We start from the raw sequence: 27,133 nt of genomic DNA on the forward strand, positions 1-27,133 counted from the left end.
TAAAAAACCTTCGAAATTCACTGAAAAAACCATAGGTTTCAGGGCTGTTATAGTTAGCTGGACATTTCACTCGTACAAAACCATTGAAATTCCTCCGTTATAGTTAGTTGTACTCACTATAACTCACGTGCCTGCAAACCACTGCTGATGATGTCACATATTACATCATTCATGACATGGTCAGTGACATCACTGATGACATCTCAAATGACATCACTGATGACATCACTGATGACATCATCCACGTGACAATCAGATACACCTCATCATACACTAGTATAACCTTTCATCACTCACTGTAAAATACAGAGTGCCATATTTGAATCCATTGACACACCAATGCAAGTTTCTAAAAACCCACTCAGTGATTCCTAGATCTACACACATCTAATCACTTACCTATAGATTCACTCATACATGCTGTCAATGATCAATAGAACACTATGTAATATACTTATACACCTATATCGACATTACACGCCAGCACACATCCTATTCACTTATGCAGTCATCCTACTCATTTATGAAAACAACGAATCCTACTTACATTTACTCAGCTACACACTTATACAAACACCACTTCATTTATTCATATAGATAGTAACTCATACTTAGTGTGTTATAAAATCACTATTACAAGTATAAAGTTACCCATACAGTCACTCATACAATCACTGAGTCTTATGTATACTTATTTAAACTGTCACATACACTGCCTTTTATGTTTCTAGTTTGTTGGACATTTACCATTAAGAGATATATTTGTTCATCAGCACACCCAGAAAGATATTCACTCACCCAAACAACTGTTATAACATGTAGTCTTAACCTCATATTCCTACTGAATCAACTATTCACACATCTTTCGGCAGTCACACACCCCCCACCGAACCACACACACATTCACTCTCCCATACAAATACTCAGTTAACTAATCAACAACTAATATAGACTTTCACATAGCTAGTAACCAACTGGTCCAGCAGCTTACACAACAACTGACAAAGTGATACAGATATTCACACAGTTTAGTCACTATCCAATATATTTAGTGAGACGCTATAAAATAGAGAGGTAAAGAGTCAATCACACTGCTACTAAATACTCCATCCAGATATTTACATTTATATATCCACTCATTCTTCAATGCAGATTGCTATATATATCATACATTTTTAACTAACGAACCAAACCACATTCACTAGCCCACTAGGTGCCTACAGTAAGCACCACAGAGCTGCGTTGCAGAGAGGTGTAAAAAGTGGCTCAGCCTGGACCACCTCTCTGCAACGCAGCTCAGTGGCGCTTACTGGAATACCTGGTGGACTAGTTAGCCCCCAGGGGCCCTCAGGAATGAAGGGAAATGATTTCCCCAATTTAAAACACGCCATAGGGCGTGTTTGCACACGTCACCTCAGGCCCCGTCCCCTCCCTTCCCCACTGTGTAAACACGCCCAGTGGCCGTTTTTTAAGTTGGGAGATTAAGTCCCCTTGAATCCTGAGGGTCCCTAGGGGCAAAATAGCCAACTAGGTACGTCCAGTAAGCGCTATTGCGGAGAGGTGTAAAAAGCGGCATGGCCTGCACCACCTCTCTGCAACGCAGAGCAGTGGTGTTTCCTGGAATCCCCTGGTGGGCTAGTTGGCCCCCAGGGTCCCTCAGGATTTAAAGGGAATTATTCCCCAACTTAAAACGCGCCACAGGGCGTGTTTGCACACGTCACCTCAGGCCCTGTCCCCTCCCTTCACCACTGTGTAAACGCGCCCTGTGGCTGTTCTAAGTTGAGAGATTAAGTCCCCTTGAATCCTAAGGGTCCCTAGGGTCAAACTAGCCCACTAGGTACCTCCAGTAAGCGCCACAGAGCTGCGTTGCATAGAGGTGTAAAAAGGGGCGTGGCCTCAGAACACCTGTCTGCAACGCAGCTCCCTGGCACATACTGGAAATACCCGTTAGGCTAGTTGGCCCTCAGGGACCCTCTGTATTGGAGGGGAATTAATTCCCCAGCTTACAACTGGCCAGGGGGCATGTTTGCAGAGTGTGCAAGGAGGGGGCGTGGCCTCCAGCGCAATGCCGGTCTTTTATTTATTTTATTTTTTTAAGAAAGAGGGCTGTGTGGCCCCCCTTCTTTTTCTAATTTATTGGCCCTGGGGACCCCATCCCCCAGGGCCTGCACCCTAATTTATTTTTGTTGAAAGAAATTAATTTGGCCCTCCCAATACCTTAATTGGCCCCGGGGACCCCAACCCCCGGGTCATGACCTTTTTTTTATTCTTTAGGAGGCGGGCTGCGTTGCCCCCCTCCTCAGGCCACTTATGGCCCCGGGGACCCCATCCCCCGGGGCCGGCCTTTGTTTTTTATTATTTTAAAAAAAATATATATTTATAAAAACACCTAGGACATGCTGGACCAACCGTATGTACCTATCACCAAGACGATTTGTGTGATATTCATTACAATGAATCCACGTGGAATGTATTTACACCGCTAGTGAAGCTCTGACGTGTCTGACGCCCTACTGTGCCTAATCCCAGCACTCCCGCCGGTGGGTACTCTCCAAGTAGACACCCTTGTCGTTTATTTATACAAACATGGGTAGCTATTGATGGGCACAATTAATACACACGCACACCAAGCCATTCAAAGGGGATTTGACAAAAATTTGACCAAACTATGCAAGAAACCCCCCTCACGGTTAATAAAACACACATCCACCGCCGGATGTGTAATACTTTTTATTTTACTCTCTGGAAAGGAGACGAACCTCACTTGAGATTCACAGCGTGCTCCTGGCTGAGCCCAATGCTGTGTTAAACCCACCAGTGCCCGCCGAGTGCCACACACCTCTGAGTTGTATTCCACCAGCTAGTGCGTATGCTATGACACTCTCTAGCCCATGTGCACTGTAACACTACCCCGTGAATATGTCATGCCACACTTGCCTTCGCACGGGATATATTGCCTCATCTAATATATTGCCTCATCTAACGTGCCTTCCTTGATGCCTATGTTATAACGTGTAGCGCTATGCGATACATATTACAATCTGGGATCCATATCTTTGTCACAGTGCATATGCAACGTTACACTCCCCAGCACATATTTTATATTACAACTGCCCGATCCACCTCCTCCCTATCCTCTGTTGTCTGAATCCATGGACGAGCCTCCTCCCTCCTGTCATGCATGATCTGATGTGCTGCCACTGCCCTCCATTTAGCATGATGTACCAGTCCACTCCTCCTGCCCTCCATTGCCCAATTCTATGGCCCATCATTGACCTCCTGCTTAGCCTCTGTGCTTTGCTTGCTGCCCCTATTCTCCTTCCCCCTGCCCTCCGTTGTCTTTGTGCATGCCCCTGCTCCATCCTTTTGCCCACCATGTTCCATGGACCTGCCACTCCTATCTACTCTGAGTGTTCTGTTGAGCTGCCACTCCCCTCCCACCTGCCTAGCATTGTCAGATGACTGTAACCTGTTCCTGCCACCTCCACCCTGCCTGTCCACATGCCATGCCCCTATCCCCTTCCTCCTGTCCTCCATGGTCCATTTTACTGCCACACCCTTCTGCCCTCCCTGGTCTGTTGTGCTGCAACTGCTCCTCCTGCCTGCCCCACGTGGTCTGTTGTGAGGCCCCTTCCCCTGAACTTTCTTGTCTTTGCACAGGTCCTGACCCTCCTTTCTATTCTCCATGGTCCTTTGTGCATGCCCCTGCACCCTCCTTGTTGCCCATCATAGCCATTGTGCTGCCTAACCCTCCTGCTTGCCATGCATGGTCTTCTGTGCTGCCATGGCCCCTCCCACCTTCCCTGTGTGGTCAGCTAGCTGCCCCTGACCCCCTCCCACCTTCCCTCCATGGTCTGTGTGTATGCCATCATACTCTCATTGTTGCTCTCCATGGTGTGTCTTGTTTCTAGTGCCCATCCTGCCTGACCGCCATGGTCATCTTGCTGCTCCTGCCCTGCCCCCTTGCCCCCAGCCCTCTGTTTCCATGTGCAGACCCCTATTCCCTCCCTCCTGGCTTGTCTGTTCCATTGTAATGCCCCTGATCTGTCCCTCCTGCCCTTTATGGTCTGTTATGCTGCAGCTTTCTCTCCTGTCTGTCCATTATGGTCAGCTAGCTACCATTGCCTCTTTCCCCTCTGTTCTCTGTTGTCCATGTGCATGGTCCTGTCCCCTCACTATTGCTTTCTATGGATTGTTGTGCTGCACTCCCATCCCGCATGCCCTGTGTGGTGTATTGTGCTGCTAGAAAACCCTGATGCCTGCCCTGTAGGGTCAGTTTGGTGCACCTCTCCATGTCCCTCCTGTCCTCTGTTATCCGAGTCCATGTCCCTACCCCAATTCCTCCTGCCTACCATGATGCAATATACCATATTTGCTAACATTTTGAACTTGGTAAGAGGGAGATTTTGAAAAAAAACTGGGGTATTGATTTTCCCCTTTGAGTTACATTGAAAAAGAGGAGATTGTAGACAGGAGACAGATCAAATAAAGCCCATTTGAGCTTAAAAACATTGGACGTTTCCTGGCTGAAACGGGTCTGTTGCATTGTATGTTTGTGCTACCACTGCCTCTTCTTTCTGCCCACAATGGTCTATTATATTGCCACAGCCTCTCTTGCCAGTCCTGTATTGTTGGTTTGTTGCCCCTGCCCCCCATTCCACTGCCCTCCATAGTCTGTTGTGCTGCCACTGCCCTTCCTGCCTGCCCAGTTTGGTCAAATTGTTGCCTCTGCACTCTCCTACCTGCCTTCAATGTTCAGAGTCCATGCCCCTGGCCTCTCAACAGTATCCCAATGAACAACTAGATTGCTAACATTCTATATTTATTACAAAAGTGTGGAACGCCAGACGTCATCTTGATGTAATCAAAACTGTAATACCTTGAGCATTTCCTTTAGAAATTACATATATGAGGGGGTCTTATTTGCATCAAAATTATGGTTAGTGCTCTAAAAAACTAAAATGAGGAAATATTTTCTGAGTTTTCAAATAGCGACAAAGAACTTTTAAATTATTTGTAATCTTTATGTTTTTGTATCCAGTTGACCACTTGATTAAATGTTGCACCTAGGGGAGAGGATGTGGTGTTACTTCCAGAGCTTCAGACTTTGCAACTGGGGAACCAGGTTGGAGTTTCTGCTTCAGCTCAACATTCTGTGATTCTGGTCAAATCACTTAATCTCCCCATGTCTACAACTAAAATGAATTTGATCTTGTGTGATGTAACCAATGCTCATGTAAAGCACTCCAATACCTGACAAGTCTGCACTATATAAAACTGCAAATACACAAAAAATAAGTGTTTTGCACTCTTCTGTCATTGGGCTACATGTGGGCTACATCTGGGTGATATTTGTGCTGCATTTGGGCTCTTTTGTTTCTGGTGGCCATCTTGGGAGATTTATTTGTTATGAAGTTTCCTAATTTCTTCATTTACTGTAGTCTCCTCAGTAGGAAATGCTTTCAGTTTTTTACTTTGATTCCATCAAGAAGGTACTCAGATATGTCACACATTTGCCATAAATTCTGAATGTTAGCACTCTAGAGGCTCATTAGATCACTGTAGTAAAGCTACTGCTCACCAGGGATGTCTGCTGCTGGTATTCAAAGTGCATGTTTCAGTCTGCATGTCAGAATTTTTTTATGAAATAGAAGAGGATTTGAGAAGTCAAAATGTGCCCTAATTTTTCTTTCTGCAGCACTAATCATAATTTCTATGGCACAATGAACCCCCTCATTTTGTTACTTTGTAAATTAAATGTTTTAAGTGTTACCACTTTATTCCAATCAAGATGGCTTCAGGTGTGCCATACTTTTGTCGTAAGTAAGACTGTTAGCGCTCTAGTTGTTCGTTAGAACACTCTAGGACATTCTGTCATTGGGCTATACTTGGGCTACATCTGGGTGATATTTGGGCTACATTTGGGCTCTTTTGTCTCTAGTGGCCATCTTGAGAGATTTAATTGTTATGAAGTTTCCTAATTTCCTCATTTACTACAGTCTCCTCAGTAGGAAATACTTTCAGTTTTTTACTTTGGTTCCATCAAGAAGGCATTCAGATGTGTTACACATTTGCCATAAATTCTGAATGTTGGCACTCTAGTTGCTCATTAGACCACTGTAGTAAAGCTACTGCTCACCAGGGAAGTATGCTGCTGGTATTCAAAGTGCATATTTTAGTCTGCACGTCAGAATTTTTTTATGAAATAGAAGAGGATTTGAGAAGTCAAAATGTGCCCTCATTTTTCTTTCTTCAGCACTAATCATGAATTCTATGGCAAAATGAACCCCCTCATTTTGTTCCTTTGTAAATTAAATGTTTTAAGAGTTACCACTTTAGTCCAACCAAGATGGCTTCAGGTGTGCCATACGTTTGTCATAAGTAGGACTGTTAGCGCTCTAGTTGTTCGTTAGAACACTATGGGAAGCTGCAGTAGAACACAAAGGAATCAACTGACAGTCTTTGCCCTTGTTGGATGTACATGTTTTACTGAGAATGTCGGACTTCATTCTCACTTGACTGAGAAAGATAATGTGAATTTACAGAAAATATGCTCTCAGTTTAGCTTATAGATCGCCTTCCAAACCTCTGTTGGAAAAGCATGAGAAAATAGTTTTCTCTCAAACATGATTCATGATATCACAGCAGAAGGCTTTTTCACATGGTAAAATCACCTTAGAACACACCACAATTCCTAAAATGAGTATGGTACCATCAACAAATGATTTATAATGTAACTAAAGTCTTAAAACCTTCTATTAACTGCAATGCTTTTTAATGAGGTGCTATCATGTATATAGGTCCCAAGATGGCTGCCAACACTTCTTGGATGAAGTACTGACAGCCAATCAGATCTCACGATGAGATGTGTGGTTAGACTCCGCCCAGATATATCTATCTTTTTAACTCTAATTTTCTCAGGAACTACTGAACGGATTTACACCATTTAAGCAAAAGGCACGAGTCTGAACTGAGGACTACCTCTTTGCCCAATTTGGTGTAATTTCGTTCATCAGTTCGGGCTGTAACTGCATCAACAGGTCCTATGGGAAAATGCATGGGGAAAACGTGTTTTGAGACACCCTTTTTTTCTCGGCCCCCGCTTGATGAATCACCGTGAAATTTTCAGGATAGGAGCGGACTGGAGCTGGCCAAAAGTTTGGAAAATTTTCGTGAAGATTCGTCAATTGGCGCCAACGTTATTGCAAATAGAATGTTGCGGATTTCCTATGGAAAATAGGTCATAACTATAACTACCTATATATATATATAATCACCAAACAGCCCCAAGGAGATTGCTCTATTCCATAGTGAGTTCCGGTCTCGAGGACGGGCCAGTCCTCATAATCAATTATTCTCCAAAGTTCCTTTTACAAGGAAATCACCGCACTCCAAGGAGATCGTCAGTTAATTGGAATTTATTTTATTGTTCAAATGTTTACCACTAACCACCATTAACGCGTTTCAACCAACAATAGGTCTTGCTCACGGTATGTGAGTCCGTTTTTAGTGTCTTTATTTATAGTTATTCCCATTGAGACCAATTAAGAGGAATTATGGGAAATGTAGTTCTTAGTTCTTTCTACCGTTATTCGGCACTCAAGTTCATTTATTCATCTATAGAGTGCTGCATTAATCACTCATGGATATGATGGTACCATTTTCATATGGGCATTGTTATATTCAGGTTACATCTTGAACTTTATTGACAATGCACAATTTTATTCCCTCAATGCGCTTTCTGGAAAAGACCGATGTTGAGCTATATAATTGTTTGCGCTCAGTGCATCTTGCTCATATTTGCTATTCCTTGCGCATTTAAACATTTCTCAATATTGGAATTAATTTGCGCTCAGTGCGCTTAGCCATATTATTATCGCATATTCTTTGCTTAGTGCATGTAGGAGTAATTATGTATGACATATTCCCTTGTTGCTAAGTGCTATTTAAAGTCAATAAAGTTGTTGACTACAAGTTATTCATTAATTCTCTTCCTTTAGTAATGCCCATTTCTTGCCATATCCTCTATTGATTTGGTCTGCAGCACAGGAGATTTACAAGTGACTGTACAGTTCTTCATCTCCATTCAATCCAAATGGGGTCTTTGTCTTGAACCTTATGATCGTTCTTGACTCCAACCTGCGTAGTTTCATTGTCCTATTTCCTCCGCGTTCACTTTTGGCCACAGTTGTTAATCCAAAATATTTTATGTTTTGTTTCTAGATATCTTTATGAGTATTCAGATGTTTCACAATTGCATAATTGATGTCTCCATTCTGTATGGCTCGTAGATGTTCTAAAATTCTCTTTTTTAACAGGCAGATGGTGCTACCTATATACCACAATCCACAATGACAGACAATAACGTATACAACATATGTTGATTCACACGTAATTCTTTCTGTAATGATGAAGGTATTGCCCATAAAATCTTTTACTTCTTTCATATTCAAGCCATGTTTACATGCCTTGCATGTGTTACAGTGTACAAAGCCTTTTTGTTGAGTTTGCAGCCAATTATTTTCTTTCTTATCCATAGTCATATGGATTTTCACTAATTTGTCCTTTAAAGATGGTGCTTTCCGATAGGAGATGCTTGGTTTATTACCAATTATATGCCCAAATCTGGGTCTTTCTTCAGGACGTCCCAATGTTTCTTAAGGATATTTATAATTTGATAATTTCCTTTACTATACGTTAGTATCACTCGAATTATGGTACTTTCTTCTTCTTTTTCTTTTTGTTTCAAAGTTCGAGCTCTTGGGGTGGTCCTAGCTCTCTCTTGACCTTGTTTGATGTCTTTGTTTAAATACCCTCTTTGTTGGAACCTTGTTTCTGTTTCCTTAAATATTTTCTTCATTTCAGGATCATCAGAGCAATTGCGTCTCATCCGTAAAAATTCCACATACGGGATACTTCTTTTCAATTGTGGGGGATGAAAGCTATTTCCATGCAATAAGCTGTTTGTCGCAGTTGGTTTTCTGTAAATGTTAGTCTTCATTTCATCATTTTCTATGTACACTGTTACATCCAAAAATGGAATTTTTTTGTTGCTGATATTGTACGTAAATTGTTGACCCACTTCATTATCATTTAAGATGTTCATATATTCCACAAATTCCTTCTGGCTGCCACTCCAGATTAGGAATAAATCGTCTATGAAGCGCAGCCACAATTCCGTTTTGGTGGTGTACAGTTCATTTTCGTCTATCCAAGCTACAAATTTTTCCCACCAACCCATGGTGATGTTGGCGTAGCTTGGAGAGAACGAAACTCCCATCGCGGTTCCGCACGATTGGGAGTAAATCTGACTATCAAATATAAAGATGTTATTCCGAAGACATAACGCTATCATCTCTAAGAGCATTCTTGTATGTTTTAGTTGTTGTATGTTTTGTTGTTTCAGAAAATATCCAATCGCTTGTAATCCCACATCGTGGTTAATGGAGGTATACAACGATACCACGTCGATTGTAGCTAGATAATAGTCCTTCTGCCATCCCGGGTTGGATAGGATTCTCAAAAAGTCCCCTGTAACTCTTATATGTGATGTTAAATCCAAGACTATGGGTGCCAAAAAAGAAATCCACATAGTCTGATACATTTTCATATAGTGAGTTACAACTTGACATGATTGGCCTTGCTGGTGGATTGATCAACGTCTTATGTATCTTTGGTAAGAAGTACATAGTAGGTATTACAGGACTCTCATTCTTCAGAAACATTGCTTCTTCATCTGTTAGTAGTCCTTCATCCTGCTAACTTTTAATTATTGACTCAAGATCCAATGTTAAATCATTGATTGGATTTGTGGATAATTTCACATAGTTCTTTTCATCATCCAATTGCCTCTTTGCCTATTTAATGTAGTCTGTTTTATTTTGGATGACTACATTTCCCCCTTTATCGGCCAGTTTGATTATAAGCTTCTCATTCTTCATGAGAGTATCAATTGCTTGCCTTTCCATTTTACTTAGATTTTCCTTTTTGTTGTTATTGTCCACTTTTACCATTGTTTCCAGATCACTTACCACCAAGTCGTGGAACACATCTATTTTATTGCCTGGACTCAAGCTGGGACAGAACTTTGATTTAGGTTTAAAGCCACTAAATACCCTTTCAATCGTGCGAAGATTCAAGTTTTCCATGACTTGTGATTCCGTCAATCCCTCGTTATTTGTCACCAGTTCATGTGTTGCTATTAAGACAGGTATGTCATTTAACGTGAGGTCACTTGTTTCTGCTGCTAAAATCTTCCCTTTTTTTTGTTGCTTTAGGATTTCCAAGTCTATTGAAGAATTTTGCAAGTTTGAGTTTTCTAACAAACTTGTAAATATCAATCCGAGTGTCCACATAATTATAGTGTTGTTCAGGACAAAAATTCAATCCTTTATTTAAAACATTTTGTTCATGGGAGTTCAGTTTATAATCCGACAGATTGATTATCAGATTTAACTTTTCTTTCTTCATCTTTGGCTCATTTACTTTTTCAGCCGATTTCGTAGTGGGTAACTTCTTGTTTGTTCTGCCCCCTCTTCTCGTCTTTCTCCTTCTCTTGAGGCTGATTGATAACCTCTTCCCCTCCCTCGACCTCGTCCCCTTCCTTGGCCTCTTGGATTCTTTTGGTAGATGTACATTAGCTTCATTTCGTCTAAAAAAGACAAATGTCCTGTTCTAGTTGTTCGTTCTTCTTCACTTAAATCTGACTCGGATTCACTTGTTATTGGGGCATTTAATTCCGATCTCACAGTTTTCCCCATTTGCCCCTTAAGTACCTCAAATCTTCTTGCGAATGTTTGCGTTGTTCCACTTCATTTTCATGCCTATCTAAATTCTTCTCCATTTCTTTCCTGGGTTGTTTACTTTCTTCTTCTTTCTTTAGACTGGCGATTTGTGCTTCAACTTCACCAATGGTTTTATGCAGTTCCTCTATATCCTTCTTAGCATCTCTTGATGGCAAAAGAAGAATATTTTTATTGCTCTTGACTGCCTGCGATGACGTGTTTCAGCTGATAAAACGGCCTTGATCACATATGGCTGGCTTTGCGGAAAGACTATTTTTAAAATGCTGAACCCGTGTCACAGGGTCAATAAACATGGAAAACAGACTATAAACTTTTGTGCTAGATGCTAGATGCAGATCAGAAAACATACTAGCGAATAATGCAAAATAGCAATCCTAATATATAACAGTAAATGCACATCAGCAAACTGAAATATTGGTAAGACACATGTATTATTTAAATTTATAAATATGTATATAAATATATTGGTAAATAAATAAATACATAAATATATCCCTGTATAAATACCAGTATAAAACATTCAAATGAGCCCTTTATATCAACATAAATCCAATGGGGCTACTCAAATGTGACAGGTGTCCCGCATATGTTAATACATATAGGTTAAATGCAACACATTTATTCTAAAAAGTAAGATCATAAAAATTGATAATAGTCTGTAAAAATTCCATGATAAAACCTCAAACATCCACCTCCTAAAAGTGAAAAATAAAAGTGAAAAATAATAAGATGATGCTGCAAACAATACAAATTGGTGCTACAGATCCATTTCAGTCTTAGAAGTTCTCCATAAGGGATACTTCTAATGAGGTGGTTAGGGTGGGAGCTGGATGCATGCAAGGTAGCATTTCCTGCAGTAGGTTTCCTAAATAATGTGGACTCCAGTTTATCCCCCGACACAAAAATAGTAGTGTCAAGGAATGCTACCTGTGTGTGACTGATGTGTGATGTGAGTCTAAGGTTGATGTTGTTATTATCTAACTCATTGATGAAAGAAATGGCAATGTCTAGATCTCCTCTCCATATCAGAATAAGGAGAAATAACCTGCACCTGACTTTTAGTGGAATTTGCCTCTCTCTTATACAGTTTGATTATTTTGACTAAGTGTTTTCTATCCAAAAGTAGAAATAAAGTAAGTTAAATTGTTAACATGCAAGGTTATATTCATGCAGTCTTTCTTCTTCTTTTCAGGGATTCCTGCTGAAGCGGAAATTGCAGCTATCATTGGGAAGTATGACTATATATATATATATTTATATCTACTTGTTGAGGTTGAGATTAATCTTGGCAAAAATGATGAATATCAGTCTCTAGCAACCTTTGAAGTAAGTCTCAGCATTAGTTGTGCAATTAGAAACTACACAGTTCAAAAAGGAAAAATTAGGAACCAAAAGACTCTTTTATTCTGACTGCTTTTACTAGGCTGATGATTCAAGAAATGTAGTCTTTAGTTTAATTGACGTTGAACTCAGGAAGGCGGCTTGCTGACTAAATACTGTGGCAAGACTTGAACGAATTATGCACCTGACACCTTTAAAATCAGAAGGGTACAGATTGCGCATCAAGAAACATTAAAGAACAAAAATACCTGACTGTTCCTTTGTTCTAAGGAACGAGAGTTAGGAAAAATATTCAGCATCCAAAATCGATACCTGACGGATGCCAAACCTGGAATATGTTCTCCTTGCTGAATTCACCCAAAAATGCGATTGAATACTCTCCTCGCAGCCGAAAATCCAGAAGTCTCTGTGAAGCTAGAGAAGAAGCGTCTCCTCACCTAAAAAACCACAGTTGAAGTGCGCAGAGTCTAAGGAGCGCGTGCACAATACTGCTGGGCTGCTGACAGGAGAAAAGGAAAAACACTAGAGCGCTGACCCACTGTGCATGTCCTCCATTTTGGGTGTCCCTTGCCTAGAGAAACTCCTCGCAACCAATTCACACCATTTAATCGGTGAATGCAACAGCGTGTAACCCTGCCTTAGCTTTTAAGCTGGACCCATGTGTCGCGACCTAAGGGGAATCTGATCAGTCCTGACAGTACCCCCCACCAAAACCCCCTCCCTGGGTTTCTGTGGGTGAGTTTTATGGAATTCTTTCACTAATCTTGGGGCACGAACATTAGCACTAGGTTCCCAGGATCTCTCTTCAGGACCAAATCCCTACCAATCAATCAAGTAGAATAATCTACCCTTCTTCAACTTGGAATCAATTATTCTCTTAACTTCAAACTCTTCTTCTGATTGCACTTGAATGGGAACTGGAGGACCAACCAGTCTAAGATTTTGGGGGGCTTCGCTTTATCAGAGAAACATGGAAAGTTGGGTGCACCTTAAACTTACTAGGAAGTTTAACTCGGACACTTACAGGATTCACCATCATAACCACTGGGTACGGACCCACAAACCTAGGTTGTAACTTCCGATTTCCTCTCAACCACATATGTCGAGTGGAAATCCAAACCTGATCACCGGGCTAAAAAATTTGATTTTATCTTCGACTCTTGTCTGCCTGTTTCTTGTAAGAATCTTTGGCCTTAATTATATTTTCTGAAGCTGTTTGATATGCCTCTTGCAATTGCTGAATAACCTCCCCAGCTGCTGGCACATCTCCCTCTACCTTTCCAATTAACATGTTAGGGTGCCTGCCTGAATTCAAATAGAAAGGTGAGTAACCAGTGGCGGAGTGGACTGAATTGTTGTAAGCAAATTCTGCTGTACCAAGCAGCATAGGCCAATCACCTTCCTGATCCATTAAATATAGACGCAAGTACTGTTCCAGGTCTTGGTTTACTCTCTCAGTCTGCCCATCCGTTTCAGGATGAAAACTGGTGGACAAACGAGAATCTACTCCTAATCCTTTCAAGAAAGATTTCCAGAATCGAGACGTAAATTGCGAATCTAGATCGGAAATCACAATCTTAGGAATTCCATGAAGTTTTACAATATGTTGAGTGAACAAAGTGGCCAATTGAGAAGCGTTAGGAAGGGCCTCTAAAGGAATAAAGTGGCTCATCTTAGAAAAATGATCCACAACCACCCAAATTACAGAATACCAATGACTGGAAGGTAGATCCACGATAAAATCCTTGGAAACCGTATGCCAGGGATAAGGAGCAACTGGTAAAGGCATTAGGAGACCTTGTGGAACCTGCCGAACCGCCTTCCCTTTCAAGCATTCCTCACAAGAAGCAACATACTGTCTCACCTGAGCTTCCATGCCTGGCCAACGAAATGATAGCTTCAAACATTCCAGAGACTTCTTAACCCCCTTGTGACCTGCTAATGGACTGTCATGAAACAATTGAATGATCTCCTTACTTAAGTCATCATTAGGCACAAAGGGTTTTCCTTGAAAAAATGGTTTTCCATCCTTGATCTCATGTTCAGGTCCTTCCGATTTTCCAAACTGCTAAGTCAACCTTAGGGAAGTTGGCTCTTATTTTGTCTTCCAACTCAGGATAAACAATGGTACTCACAATCTTCTCTTCTGGAGTTATATGACCTTCTTCTTTCTTTTCATTTCCATCACCCGTATTCAAACGGGACAGAGTGCCAGCCTTCCCATTTACTGAACCAGGCTTGTACGTCAGGACAAAATTATAATCCGCAAAAAAGAGCGACCATCTGAGTTGTCTTGGTGTTAACGTTCTGGTGGATTTCAAAAATTGTAAGTTACGATGATCCGTGAAGACTGTTATTTCATGTTTAGCACCCAGGAGGTAATGCCTTCACTCTTGGAATGCATCTTTGACGGCCAATAATTCTTTATCTGCAATGGAGTAATTGACTTCCACAGCTGACAATTTTCAGGAGCGATAAGCAACGGGGTGAAGCTGACCAGTATCCTTATGTCTTTGGGACAGAATTCCCACAATAGCTAGATTTGAAGCATCTGCTTCAACCTAAAAAGGTTCCTTCAAATTGGGATGTTTCAAAACTGGAGCAGTGATGAAGGTTTCCTTCAATAACTGGAACGCCTCCTCAGTTTCCTTATTCCACAAAAATCTTTCTTTCTTCTTGGGCAAGGGCGTGATGGGACTAACTTTCTCAGACAAGTTGTGAATGAATCGTCAGTTAAAATTCGCAAACCCCAGAAAACTTTGTATTTTCTTGACTGATCGTGGCGCTCTTACCTTTGCATCATCCATGGATACCCCTTCAGGAGACAGAATGAAACCCAAAAACTCAACTCGCGTTGCATGGAACACACACTTCTCCAGTTTGACATAGAGTTGGTTGTCATGTAAACGTTCCAAAATGGCAAGTACATGCCGAACATGTTCTTCCATATTTTCAGAAAAAATGAGAATGTCATCAATATAGACCATGGCGAATCGATCCAGAAAATCTCGTAGTATGTCATTAACGAAATGCTGGAAAGCCGCCGGGGCATTACACAAGCCGAAGGGCATGACCTGGTACTCAAACAGGCCAAATCAAGTCCGAAACGCCATCTTCCACTCTTCTTCTTCAGCCATTCGAACCAAATGATAGGCCCCTCTCATATCCAATTTTGTAGAACTATGGGCATCTTTGACCTGATCCAGAAGTTCTGAAATTAAAGTTAGAGGGTACCGATTCTTCTTGGTGACATTGTTCAATGTGCGATAATCAATACACGTTCTCAGACTCCCATCCTTCTTAGGAATAAAAAAAAGAGGAGAGGAGACTGGGGACTGTGAAGGCCGGATGAAGCCACTGGCCAAATATTGATCCAGATATTCTTTCAGATGCTTGTTCTCAGATTCTGATAACGCATATATACGACTACAAGGTAAGGACGCTCAAGGTTCCAACTCAATCGTGCAATCGCACTCACGATGTGGAGGTAATTTCAAGGCCTCTTTCTCATTGAAAACCAACCAAATCCAGATCTCGATAATCTTCAGGAATACTTTGGACTTCCACAGTACAAATCATCCGTGTCTGTTCTGCCAGACAAGACGACGGAGATGGTCGAGGCTCAATCATCTCAGGTTGAAAACAGTGTTCTGAACAATATTTCGAGTTCAATTCAATGGTTCTTTTCACCCAATCAATTTTCGGATTTTGTTCAGTCAGCCAAGGTAGACCTAAAATCAAATTGAATTGAGGGGCATCAATGAGATTGAAATTTAACCAACTTCGATGTTCTCCCAGGACCAATCAGAGACATCTTCGGTATCATAGGTAATGGGACCAGAGGAAAGGTTGGTGCCATCCCTCGCTCTAACAGGTTCCAGCTTTTCTTTCTTGACAAAGCGAATTCCCAGAGTCTTAGCAAATTTTGGACCGCAAAATATGCATAAAAAGTATAAGGAACACTGCGTGAGGAATATCTGAGCCTTGTGCGGGTCTCCCTGAAACCTTTCTGGGGATGCTAAAGGAATGGTGGGTGTCATGGCATGGATAACTTGAGTGGTTAATTCTGTTGATGAAGGAGAGGGAGAGAATGCCTGCGACGTTTGCTCAATAAAACTAGGACTGCAACTAATTGTGAGCTCATCCCTCCTTTGTCACAGATAACTAGTTTCCTGATTTGACTTATGAACCTCTTCCCTCGTTTCACTTAATTGCTTCTGTAACTCTTCCAGGATTGACGCCAAAGCCTTGACGTCAAAACATTCAGCCATTCTACTCAGGTAGATGTCCAATGGAAGGCACTTCAATCTGTCAAGAATCTGTACCTGTGTCTTAGCGATTCCACAGGAGCTGAATGGCTGAAGTCCAACTTTAGTGTAAGGTTCACAACGCCCCGACGCCTCTGAATCAGAAAATTCTCTGATCTCAGAAACGGGGGAAAGGGGAATGGGAAATAAACAAGAGAGACTGCCACTCTGGTGCCTTCACTGCTATTACTCCAGGAGAAATAACCTGCACCTGACTTTTAGTGGAATTTGCCTCTCTCTTATACAGTTTGATTATTTTGAGTGCTTTGAAGTCCTCCTCTGGGGGCACATTTGGTGTCCCTGTGCATAGTCCAGCTCAAACTGGTTCAGGGGCTTCCAGACCCTGCTCTGGTGCGAAACTGGACAAAGGAAATGGGTGTAACCACCCCTCTTTCCAAACCCTCACATAGGTGGGTCCCCAGAGCTAGTCCAACTCCTTCCTTAGGTATAAGTAAGGAACCTCTGTAACCAGAACTTTAGATATCCCTGAGTGAAACTCTGAAGCTGAATCCTGGAACTTCGATGCTCTACTCAAGACTAGAGGACTGAAGAAATCTCCCTTGGGGTCAAGGAGTGACTCCCCTGCTTGGTAGGCACCAACAAAGCAATTTGCCAGTCTGCATTTCCGAAGCTCCCACCAGACTCTGAAGTATTTGCAGCCCAGGAAGAGGAGTTCCAGACATTTCAGAGGCCGACCTGAGTCTCCAGCAAAGCTGAGACCTGCAGCCCCCATGAGTAGCGTGGAACGGGAACTCCTGGTCACCGTGCAGTTTTGCAAGTGCAATGACTACTTGACGTCTCCTGAAGGTGTGCTTGGGCTGACTTGTAGCCCCCATCTTGAGCATAGAATCCACTGAAGATTGACAGCCTAGTCACCCCGAGTGACCCTTGGTCTGCTATTTTGTGTTTCGTCTTGAGGTCCCTTTGCGATCCCTGATCTGTTGACTGGTGGGTCCCTGAGGGAGTAACTTTGAATTTCCTTGGGTTTTCCTGCTTGCTCCAGATGTGCCCTCACTCCCTACAAATTGGTGAGTACCACAGACCCTGCTGGTCTGCACCGAAGCATCTTTCTTGTTTCTGCGTGGGTTGCTGTTGCCAAGGCTTGTTGTGTCCAATCCGGGCACTGACACTGCAGCACTCAACATCCTTTGTGGGACAGCCTGAATCCAGCTCCTGGCTGTCCTCGACACCTCCTGGTCCTCATGGCTGAAGAGTCCAGCTTCACCTTCTTCACCTGAAATCACCCGACATCGGTGGGCATCTGCCTATCGCCTTCCTGGTCACTGGCTAGTGACCCAAACTCTGTGCCCTCTGCTTTCAGGTTCTTCTCATCTTTGATCCAGGCTTGGATCTCTTCGGACACTTTGCATATTCCCGGCAGCAGCACTTCTTTGCCAGCTCCCATTGAACTCGATGATGCGACCCGACACCATTTAACACCTATGCACCCGGGTTCCCTGGGTGAGGTAACACAAGTACTCCGATGCTCCCGTGGGTGTTGGCCATAGAATTTCCTAAGTCCTAAAGGGTTTGGTCCTGACTCAATTCTAAGTGTCCATAATCTCTAAAAATCTAACTGCGACTTTCCCAATAGAAGCTAACGGGAGCTCCCAGCTGTGTTCACACACTGCACACGGCCCCAGTGGGTCCCCTGTGTCACTACCTTAGGTGGTTCCTTGGGGTCCCAGCGATTCTACAGGCTCTAGGCCTTGTGTCTAGTTAAGTTGTGGTTCCTATACCACTATTTTAGTATATGGGTTGGCTCGCCCCTAGGGCCTGAAGTGTATTTGTGCTATTTTACTGTAATATCTGAAGTGTAACTTATGTGTTTTGACCTCTAGTCTCATAAAGAGACTAGGAGGGTGTGTTTAGTAATAAATATACATATATTTTATATATATCTAGGTTATGTTTCATTTAGGCACTCAAGAGATTATAGACTGGTAAAACAAGCTGCTTTACATTCCTTCAAGACTTAGCCTGAAGGCTGCTCTCCATAGCTACCACTAGGATAGCTTTCAATAAAGGTTATTTTTAACCTATAACCAATAAGGGGTTGTTTGGACTGGTACAGGGTGCCCACTATAACTAGTGGACAGCATATACCAGGCCAAAAGTCCCTCAGGAGTAAAGTGAACTTCACCCCCTATCCAGTAATCTGCCAGGAGGTGCATTTTCAGAGTGATGGAGAAAGGGGGCGTGGCCTCTGAAGATGTTTTAGCATTCCTAATGTGTGGGACTTACTAGAGGTAACAATGGCCTACTTGGGGGCACTGTTCCCAATAAGGTGCGCGCGCGCACCTCTCTTCCTGTGAGCGCGCACTCCCGTGTGTGGAGCACGCACACACAGGACATCCCGAGATCCAGAGCGAGCGGCGCGAAAAGCACTTCTTTGACATGGTTTTGCCAGCAGGTGTGCAGGTAAGGCTGGCTTGGAGCACTTGCTGAATGTTATGGGCGTGGCGCTGTGCGGGGAAAACTGTGGGCTTTTGTTTAAGTATTCGTGTTAATCACAGCCCCTTCACGAGTTGTGATTAACATGAATACTTCAACAAAAGCCCACAGTCTTCCCCGCACCGCGCTTTACTAATGAAAGAGTAGAGCAAGTTTAAAAATACGCTGTTATAACGGCTGAATTTCACAGGTTTTGTACCAGTGAAATGTCAGCCTAATTCAGATCGGGATGGTTCGCGGTTCCTATGCAGCAGGTATTTTGACATAGGAAGGGATAGCCTGGGAGTGGGTTGTAATTGATCAAGCTCCTATCTGTGTTCTTCAACAATGACAAGAATCATTTCCTGTGAGAAGAGGTAAGTGGCATTGAGTGCTTTCCTGGGCATGTCCAAAATGTTGACCATATGTCTATAGAAACATCCCTATCCTCCTCAAATACATTTTCCTAAAAATGAGAAGGAAAGCAACAAACACATTCACCGACATAGCGCAGGCAGGAAATGCTTTTGAGTATTTCATTTAATGTATTTTTTGATCAGTCTGTATGTTAATGGTTGATATATTGTATTTCACACCATAGTCCAGAGCTGTCACTCCGTACATTAGCAAGTGTTTTGCAAAAAATTTAAACAATTAGAATAAATATTGGCTATTAAAACTAAAATTTTAAAAATCACATTATCTACTATATTTCTATTTTCATTACGTGCCTCCATTATTTATTGTGTTTCAGTAGCTGTGAGTGATCTCGTGTGGTGGTGACTTACTCAAAGACGTGGCTAGAGTAGAATTATTAACGTATGATGCTTTTTACTGGATATAGTAACTCTAGTAGTGCAATTTGTGATTAGCAATTGTTTTACTCTTTGGTGGATGCTCTTTGTTATTTGCATGTCTCTCCATAAACCCCTCTTTACCCCAACCTAAACCCTTGTTAGCAGTAAGTATTCCCCAACTTCCAGTCACTCTCCATTGTCTTGCCCACATTTACTACAACAACATTTATATATGAGCAGAGATCTCGACACATAAAAGGTAGCCGAGATGGAAGCAGTCATCAACCCTGACTGCATTGTCCACTTTGCCTGAGGATGCCAGGTCGGAATCCTTCACTGGGAGAAGCACTGCTGCTGAAGAGAGGATCTTGGCGATGAGCCTGACTAATCAGGTTTTTGTGGCCAGCTCCCTCGACCACTCTCTCTTCCTGGGGGCACAGTCCTGTCCCCATTACCAACATTAGTGCCCCATAATCCCTTGTGGCCCTGTCTCTCCAAAAACGATGGTCATCCTTGTCTTGACTCCTGTGGGAAGAGTTGAGGATGAACCTGCTGAGGGAGCGATCACCAACGCAAAGATCATTACTAAAGACCTGATGGGTGCAGTTACGCCGCAGGAGGATCAGCCGTTTCAGATATTTGACCTGTTAAGGGCCAAGAGAAATTTCCTGATGTCCCAGAACAACCTGGGGTTGTGCTGGATGGCTTCAGAACATTGACTGCAGTAATGTCTGATTTAGCTGCCGCTTTATGTGGTAAAGTACCGTCTGTTGCCAGCACAGTCTCAGAAGCATCTTCATCTGGCACTCCACAGACAGTGTGACACTGATGCCAACAGAGCCGCCAGTCAGAGCCCGCTTCCATGATCCTTCTGAGGGGTCATTCATCTCCTCAAGTTAAAGACAACACCTAAGTACCACCACCATGAGACATAAAAATTGATCTCCTAATATGAGTGTCTAGACTATTCTCTGTGTCGACTTGATGACCACGCATTTTCCACCTGTTTATAGACTGTTGGCGGGAAAAGGACTTCTGGGAGTTTGCCTTATTTTTTTAGGACATTATTGGGTCTAAACTAATCTCAAAAAAATGTTTTGTTTATGAATAAGTTTATTTAATATTTTAAATAAATATGTGTAACATCTTCCTTCTTTTAAAAGTGAAGGACATTGGGGCGGTCATGATGAATACAGGAATGTTTTATGGGAAAAGCTGCTTTATCAAAGTTTAGGCCTTAAAGAAATTATTCAAATTGCTTATTTTCTAAGAATCTCATTTGCTGACATTATCACTCCAGGAGCTTTTGCAAGTTTGTGGGACTTTCATTATGTTATTCAACTGATGACTGATTGAGTTTGTATTCTCCAGTGGACCATGGAGGTCTAGATCTCGATGCAGAAAGTCATCAGGATGGTTTCTTTCTCTATCAGTACAGACATCTCTACATCCAATGATCTAGAGGCGAAGGAAAGCTACAGTTTCACGGAGTGGAAACACTGAAGGACCACCCTTAGTAGTTCCAAAAGCCTTCAGAAAGCTTTTCTTATTTTAACAGTGATGACAGATAAGCTTCTTTTAGATGTTATTATTTTCAAGAAGCTGAAAAGCTTAAAAGGATTTTAATCACTCATCATAGATGTTTCATCCTCCACAGCTTCATGATTCGATTTTAGAACCAAGTTACACATATTGAATGGAAATATAAATAAAAAAAGTATTTGAGGAACTCATGGTTTGGCAAATTCCGGTCCCTGATGCCTTGTTCAAAGCTTGTATGATGTCTGATTATAAGACAGCAGTAAATAACTTGCATGAGCTCTGTTTCTGTAAAAGATATAAAAACACCATCACTAACACACTTTACAGATTGGAAATGAAAAGAAAAGAAACTGATAAAGATTTGAATTGAATGGTAAAGATAGAATAGCCCTATGGCAACAATACTGATATTTGCAGACACAGATTTCTGTTGAAAACTCGAAGTCTGTTTGCAAATGGACCGGATCACAGATATTCCACATACTCCCCAATCTAGTGTGAGTGTATTCTGTGTTTGTAGGAGAGTAGGATCTGCTTCACATGGGTACCCCCACTTTTTGCTGGTGTTTCACTGTTTTTCTACCTTAGTCTGGCGGTGGCCCTGCAAATCAGGAACACAGCCTCGCTGCTTCCTCTCTAAAATGGTTTCCATGTACACTAGGTACATACCTAATTGGATTCTGGCGTGCCTTATAAGCCCCTAGTATATGGTATACTGTGTACCTAGGGCAAAGGTACCACAGAGGCCTACCAGGGGCTGAAGTATGTATTATGCCACCCATGGGAAGCACTCCAAAATGGCACCAGAGGTCTGCTAATGCAGCCTGGGTAAGGGTGTGCTTGCACCCCTTACAGCGGCATAGGCTACTTATACCCACCTATATATGCAGACACATATAAACCTTTAAGCCACTCCTATGGCAGGACTTGACAATCCTGAAGGCAGAGTGCTTGGTTTTGTGTGAGAGGGTGCCCAAGCATGAGCTGAGCCCCTCTGCAGCTTTCATAAATACTTCCTTATGGCTGTTCTGTGATACAGCCATACCATATACTCTTAAGTGCATTATAACCTCGCGGTAAATGCTAACTTTGGAATGGCTGCATCAAATCATGCGGTTTGGTGTCACATGCTTTGGAATACTACCCCTTTGCCAGTTCTGGTGGCAGGGGTAGCATTCCACCCTTCTAGAGGGAGAGAAATGTTCAAACTGGTCAAACCCGGTAGGACTTTCCTGAGCCCTGGCATCACAGAATGGATGCCTCTGCCACAAACACGGGTCTGGCCTCCTGCTGCTGACCGAAACTCCGGCAGGGGAGGCCTGGACAATAGGTTTCCAGTCGTAGGGAGGTGTAACCACCTCCTCAGACATGCAGATGTGTATTGGGGCTGGGCGGGAGCATTCTCTGGTGCTTTGAAGTCCTGCACTGGGGGCACATTCGGTGTCCCTGTGCATAGTCCAGTTCAAACCGGTTGCAGGGGCTACCTGCCCCTGCTCTGGGGCAAAACTGGACAAAGGAAATGGGTGTAACTACCCCTCTTTCCAAACCCACCCATAGGTGGGGCCTTAGAGTTAGTCCAGCCCCTAAACTTGGTATAAGTATAGGAATCCAGTCCCTAGGACTTTAGATTACCCTGGATGAAACTCTGCAACATATATCCTGGACCTTCGACTTTCTATCACGACTAGAAGACGGAAGAAATCTCCCTTGGGGTCAAGGAGTGACTCCCCTGCTTGGCAGGCACCAAAGAAGCTACTGACCGGTCTGCATCGCTGAAGCTCCTGCCGGACGCTGAAGTCTTTGCATCACCAGAGGTGGATTTTCAGACTTAACCGAGGCTACCCTGAGTCCACAGCAAAGCTGAGGCCCGTGACTATCGTGGGTAACGTGGAACCGTGACCCCTGGACACCGTGAACTTTTGCAGCAACACTATCTTCCTAGTCATCCTCGAAGTTGTGCTATGGGCTCAGAGTAGCCCCAGTCTTGAGCACCTCCTGCACCAAAGATTGTTGACCTCCACTCCACGAGTGATCCGTGGGCCAGCTTCAAGTGCGACTGCTTGAGGCTCCTTCACGATCACTAGCCAGTTGGCTAGCAGGTCCCCACGAAAGCAACTCCTTTTCTACTTGGGCTTTCCTGGTTGCTCCAGATGTGCCCTGACTTACCCTTGCTGGGTGAGTCCCTCAGACATTGCTGGTCTGCACCGCAGTCCTTTCTCTGAATTCCTGTGACTTACCGTTGCCAAGGATTGTTGGGTCTATTCTGGTCACCGACACCGCAGCACTCTACAGACTTTGTGGGACAGCTCAAATCCAGCTCGTGCACTTCGTCAACACCTCCTGGACCTCGTGGCTGAAGAGTCAAGACACACATCAACTCACCTGAAGCATCCGACATCTGTGGACATTGGTCCATCCTGCCCTTGGTCACTGGCTAGTGACCCAGACTCTGTCCCCTCTGCTTTCAGGTTCCTTCCATCCTTGATCCAGGCTTGGATCTCTACGGACACTTCACAGCAGCAGTTCTTTGCAGGCTTCCATTGAAATCGACGAAGCGACCCAACACCAAAAGACACCTATGCACCCGGCTTCCCTGGGTGAGGTAACTCGAGTACTCCGGTGCTCCTGTGAGTGCTGGCCCTAGAACTTCTTAAGTCCAAAAGAGTTTGGTCCTGACTCGATTCTAAGTGTCCCTAATCTTTAAATTTCCAACCGCGACATTGCCCATAGAAGATAACAGGAACCCGCGGTTGTGTTTACACACTGCATACAGTCCCCGTAGGTCTCCTGTGTCATTACCTTGGGTGGTCCCTTGGTGTCCCGGCGATTCTACAGGCTGTAAGCCTTGTGTCTATCCCAGTCGTGGTTCTTATACCACTTTTTTGGTATATGGTTTGGTACGCCCCTAGGGCCCAAACGTGTATTTGTGCTACTACTGATAATTGCTAACTTGTAAACTAAGTACTTCGAACTCCAGTCTCATAAAGAGACTAGAGGGGTGTGTTTTAACCTAAATACATATATTTTTAATATATACCTGGTGTGGTTGTCCTTTCACTTGATCATTCAAGAGATTATAGACTGGTAAAACAAGCTGCTTTACATTCCTTCAAGACTTAGCCTGAAGGCTGCTCTCCATAGCTACCACTTGGATAGCTTTCAATAAAGGTTGTCTTTAACCTATCACCATAAGGGGTTGTTTGGACTGATACAAGGTGCCCACTAGAACTAGTGGACAGCATATATCAGGCCACCTTCTCACATTGGTGGCAGCGGTGGGATTCCAGCTTGCTATTGTTTTACAAGATAATCTCAATTAAATTGATCAACTGAAAACCACTAAAGGTACCTAAGGTACATATAAAGTTTAGCTACTGTAAGTTCTAAGATACCACACCCTTCTACAACTCAAGCGAGTTTAGTAGGCCACACTAGTGTAGGTAGTGCAATACACCACACCACATTAGTAATGTCTAACCAGCTAGGAACCAGTGGGTCCAACCAGGAACCAGTGAGCTCCTTCCCTATAAATATGAGGATCTCTCCTTTGCTCAGCTAAGGGCCTTATATTCCATTAGATAGCTGAAGACAGGCAAACGTCCATCCACCCAGTATCCCATAAAGATACTTAAGTTGGATGATTCACAGGGCCTAGTGGGCCTAATGATGCAGGCAGTGTGGGTGGGGCAGCAGGTGAGGGTGGGCCTAGGGGTAACAATTCCCCTGACCCTACCTCTAATGCTGACCAGACTGGTGACAATGACCAGACTCTGGTGAACACAGATCTCCTGGATGAGGAGGATGACAATAATGCTCCTTCCTTTATTTCTCCAGGTAGACCTGACAACAGGGCATGAAGGGATAGATCTCTGTCAAGGGGATCTATCCAGTCTAACTCCTCTATAGGGACCTCTGTCTCTTCCCACAGAGGGAGGGAATCCTTCCAGGAGAGGAGAGAGAGACTGATACTAGGTGCCCACTAGAACTAGTGGACAGCATATATCAGGCCACCTTCTCACAGTGTTGTGTTACTCAACATTTATCAAGTCACTCAGGACCACGCAAGGATGCCATGTGTGGCTTCATGAACCTCACTCTAGTTGCATTGCCCTTGCACCCCCATGCGTATCGAAAGGCGACACAACTCTTTGATAAATTCGCCCTTACTGAAGATATGGATTGAAGTGACTTTTATTTAAAACCACATCCTGTAAAAAAGAAAATAGATAGCATGATTCATGTTACTATAAGTGAAGGACAGGCATACCCTGAAAAAGACCAGGCAGCAAGAAATAGAGAGGCAGATAGAGAAATACTGTAAACTACTTTCAAAGTTACAGACAATGGCTTTCAGACATTTCCTTACACTTCCTTAAATCTTCACTACCACCTTCTCTGCTATAGTTCTTTTGAAGGAATATTTGAGTTATTTGCACATGGGGAAGCTCAGTCGATGTTTTTCAAATGGGCACAGCGAACCCTGAAGGTACATCAGCTGCTGTGGTCATTGATATGTGCAGCACACATGGAAAAAGCAAAAACGAGGAGAAACAATTAATTGCTCCTCGTTTCGTCAACTTAAGGCCAGGATTTTCCAAGACTTAATTTTGGCGCTGCCTCCTATTAACGCTGCCCTTGTACGTAGACGCTGCCCTTGTACATAGGGGGCAGCGTCAAAATGAATGGGTGTTGCGGTGGAACGCCCACCACAACTATCACTGGTCACCCCTTTCACACTAACCATAGCGTGAAAGGGTTCCTTACGTACAAGGCAGCGTTAGGCCATGTTAAGTGGCTTAACGCTGCCCAAAATGTGATGTTCCTGTGGCGATAGGGGCTTATACTTGATGCCCCTCAGTCTTGAATTGCACCGTGGGTTCATCATTATCAAGAGCTGTCAAACAACGGGATCACTGCGCTTTTTTCTTCTGCAAACACCATTAACCGAATGTGTGGATTCTTTCTTCGATGCCGCAAGTCTGACAGCTTCCCTCTGTTTTCATAATAGTACAAACTCAGAAAAACATTCGAAAGACAATCAGAAGCTGTCGGTGGCCCCCAGGGTAGCCGTCTTTAGCCAGCATTTTTTGCTTTTAATCCTTTTTATATTTATTTTTATTTTTTGTGCTTCATATTGTCATATCTTAATTTATTTGATCACACATTGTTCATGTATAAATGTGCTGCATTCTGAGCTATCTTTGCATGTATAATATGAGGCACTTGCTTGATAACTTTATGATAGCACATAATATATTCATATTTATATATTCATATGACTTAAATGTGTTGATAGAATTCCCTGAAGGTGCAACACAATAGATATGCTAACTCCTGTATTTTAAATCATTTATAGTGAGGCACGCTACTTTCAAAATGAGAAAAGTGTATTCCGGCTGCCACAGAAAAGTATTAGGCAGAGAGTAAAGTTCAACTTCCTGGGACATTTGGTGTGTACAAATCACACTGCAGACACCCATGGTCTCTGGGAGCGACCCTTGCCTCATCAGCTCTCCTGGGAACGCCTTGACTGGGACAAGAACTCTAAGAAGTATGAAACAGCAGGCGTGTTGTCCGGCTGGGGTCTGCGGGGCAGACACCCCTCAGGACCCTCACACAGATGCTTGTGTCTCGGACAGCCTTGCCAGGGACTGGAAGGGAGGGGTGCTGAACACTCACTGGTTCCATCAATCAATGCAATGAACTTATGAAACACCATCACAATGCTGCAATGTGTTTATAATGTCGCTTAATTATTACATTCATCACCACAATATTTTTTGTTTTCGTGGAAACATCTATACACTATCCGCACTGGATTAAAATGTTGATTTTAATAAATACTTACAATGTGTTCGTGCTGCTGATTCTTGAGTGTTTCAGCCATTTGAAAGGAGTTCAGAACTCA

The sequence above is a fragment of the Triturus cristatus genome, chromosome 6 (assembly GCF_964204655.1).
Source record: "Triturus cristatus chromosome 6, aTriCri1.1, whole genome shotgun sequence".
In the NCBI taxonomy this organism is placed as follows: domain Eukaryota; kingdom Metazoa; phylum Chordata; class Amphibia; order Caudata; family Salamandridae; genus Triturus; species Triturus cristatus.